At 32.6% G+C, this 3,368-nt stretch overlaps 1 non-coding gene across 1 annotated transcript; it reads right to left on the bottom strand.

The window, feature by feature from the left end:
* Positions 1–433: 433 nt before the first annotated feature.
* Positions 434–541, bottom strand: LOC129067981 (U6 spliceosomal RNA). The gene has a single exon (XR_008528805.1). It is a non-coding gene; the product is annotated as a U6 spliceosomal RNA (small nuclear RNA).
* Positions 542–3,368: the final 2,827 nt, after the last annotated feature.

Genomic DNA, 3,368 nt, shown 5'->3' on the forward strand with positions numbered 1-3,368 from the left:
GATGGATTCCTCCCTTAAGTATTATGTAGTGTCCTTCTTTTTCTCTTTCTACGGACTTTCTTTTGAAGTTTATTTTGTCTGATATAAGTATTGTTACCCCAGCTTTATTTTCATGTCCATTTACTTGGAATATGTTTTTCCATCTCTTCATTTTCAGTTTGTGTAGATCTTTTTGTTCTGAGGTGGGTCTCTCGTAGATAGAATATATGCGGGTCCTGTTTTCTTACCCATTCAGCTACCCTGTGTCTTTTGATTGGAGCATTTAATCTATTTACATTTAACATTATTATTGATAGGTACTTATTCACTACCATTTTTTCCCTTTGTACTTGTACTCTCTCACTCTTTTTCTTCATAATCTTAAAGCAGTCTGTTTAGCCCCTTTTCCAATGCTGGCTTGGTGGAGACATATTCTTTTAGCCTTTTTTTGTATAAAAATATGGAAAGGTTCATGAATTTGCATGCCACCGTTGTACAGGGGCCATGCTAATCTTCTTGGTATCGTTCCAAATTTTAGTATACATGCTGCCGAAGTGAGCACCATTTTGTTATTTTGAATAGCAAAACAATTCTGATGGAGAAGAATAAATGTGAGGAATTACTGTACTCAAAGGTAAGGTTTACTATAAACTACAGTACTATAAAGCTAAGCATACAAGCAGCAGTACTGGAAGAGAGATGAACACATATCAGTGAATAGAATAAGGAACCCAGAAATCACCCCATACAATTAATGGCCAACTGATTTTTGATAAAGGCACACGAGTGATTCAATAGAGGACAGAATGTCTTTCAACAAATGGTGCTTGAGCAACTGGACATCCACAGGCAAAAAAAAAAATCCAAAAAACCTGAACTTCAACATAAAACTCATACTTTACTCAAAAATTAACTCAGATTGCATCATAGACTTAAATGTAACACATAAACTATAACACTTTTAGAAAAAAAATGATCAAAGAAAATATTCAGGACCAAGGAATAAAAGTTTTTAGACTTGACACCAAAAGCACAATCTAAAAAAGAAAGAAATTGGCAAATTATATCTAATCAAAATTAAAAACTTTTATTCTATTAAAATCCATATTAAATCCATACAAGACCAGCAACAGAAGAAAATATTTGTACTCTATATATCAGACAAATACCTTACATCTAGAATATGTAAGGAATTCTTAATATTCAACAGTAAAAGCACAAAAACAAAAATCCAATTATTAAATGGACAAAGACATAAAAAGATATATCACCAAAGGTAACATACGCATGGCAAATAACCACATGTTTACATCACTAGCCATTAGGGAAATTCATATTAAAACCACAGTGAGATATTACTACGCAACTATCAGAATAACTAAAAGAGTGGTAACACCAAATTCTGGCACTCATGCACTGGGGATGTAAATTAATGCATTCATTCTGGAAAATAGTTTGGCAGTTACTCATAAACCTAAACATGCACACGCCATATCACCCAGCAATTTTACTCTTGGGTATTATCCTAGAGAAATGAAAACTTACCTTAAGATTAAACTCAGTACACAAATGTTTATAACAGCTTTATTTGCAACAACCAAAAGCTAAAAGCAACCCAAATGTCCCTCAATAGGTAAATGGTTAAACAAACCATGATACATACTTATTGTGCAATACTACTCAGCAATCTAAAGAACTATTGATCCATGTAGCACCTCGGATGGATCTCAGGGGGAATATGCTGAGTGAAAAAGCCAATCTCAAAAGCTATGGACTGAAAGACTTCATATATATATAACATTTTTGAAATAAAGTTCTTGAGATGGAGAACAGATTAGTGATTCTCAGATTTTACTAATTCTATATAAACACATGTAAAAGTGGTTTAAATCTGAATATGCTCTATTGACTGCACCAATGTTAATTTGCTGGATTTGATATTGTACTATATATCCCATGCAACATGTTACCCAAGGGAAAACTGAATGAAGGGTACAGGGACCTCCCTATACAGTTTTTGCCACTTTCTGTGCATTTATAATTATTTCAAAATAAAGTTTTTTTTTACACTATATAAAACTATGTGCATAATATAGTATTGTTTTATGGGAAAGGGGGGCAGAGGAAAAAACATATATATTTGGTTTTGCTTATTTATGTGCAAAAGGAACTCCTAAAGAATAGTAATAACTGTGATTACCCAAGTATGTGTCAGCAACAGGAACTGTGGCAAACAGAAGACAGGTATAGAAAAAATACCTTTGAAAAATTATTTTGAACCATTTTAACCTATTTTTTATTTTAATAATTAAATCATTATACTCTAGGCATAAAAATAATTATAATAATCATGCATTATCTCTATCATTCATAAAAGGACATGAAACACCAAAAAAGTAAAATGACATAACCTTGAATTTAGGGCAGCTATTCGAATTTAATTAGTGCTACCTTAAAAAAAATTTTACATCTTCATTGCTCTATCTCTTATTTTCTGTGAATTTAAAAAAATTTGACCATTGGTCAGTGCTTGACTTGAAAATGACACTCAAAAAACACTGCATTTGCTCACACCAATTTGGCAATCTGGGTGCCAAAATGAATCTCTCACTTTTGGATCTGCAGTCCTCGTGGTTTCAGAATATGCAAAGCATTGTTCTCTGGGACTTCAGAGAGTGAAAACAATAAAGGGATCCTTTAAATAACATTGGAATAAAATATGCCTTTCTGTGCTTTAGTGTTTCTTGGAAAATAGGATTGTGTGGTGCTATTTGTACATTCTCCTCCCCTCTTGAAAAAAAAAAAGAATAAGAAAAATGCTAATGCAAAAACTTAAAAGAAGTCTTGAAGATAATCAAGAGCAAATGAGGGGCCTTAGTAAAATATGCACAGGCAGCATTTAACCACAATTTATTAATGCCACATATAAAAGTAGAATGCCAGCTACCTCAGATACTAATGAAAATGAATAAATGTCAATGGGTGTAGCGCTGCTATGATGAAAAATCTGCTTTTTTAATTTATCTGCTAGAACTGAGAAAAGAGAAAGATAGTGACTTGGGCCAATAAAATATTAAAGATGCTCTGAGGTTATCCACATTCAAAACTGCAATATTCTGCTAAGTTGAAGAACCATTTCTCTATGCATCTAAACGTTATCTATCAAAGTTTATTTTAATGGTAGCTGTCTAGACATTTACTTTTCTCTTGCTTCTTTCATCTTAGTCACAAAGCAATGATCAATTTAGCCACTATTTATAGGAGAAAGGCACGGGTTTTAAGGAACTATGAAAGCAACTTAAGTAGCTCTAAATTAATGATTTTTTTTAAGTACACATGGGAACACACAACTGTGTTAGCAATTCAACAGTCTAACATTATTAGGGAAA

This window comes from Pteronotus mesoamericanus, unplaced genomic scaffold, assembly GCF_021234165.1.
Source record: "Pteronotus mesoamericanus isolate MK-2021 breed Mesoamerican mustached bat unplaced genomic scaffold, CSHL_Meso_final contig_20, whole genome shotgun sequence".
In the NCBI taxonomy this organism is placed as follows: domain Eukaryota; kingdom Metazoa; phylum Chordata; class Mammalia; order Chiroptera; family Mormoopidae; genus Pteronotus; species Pteronotus mesoamericanus.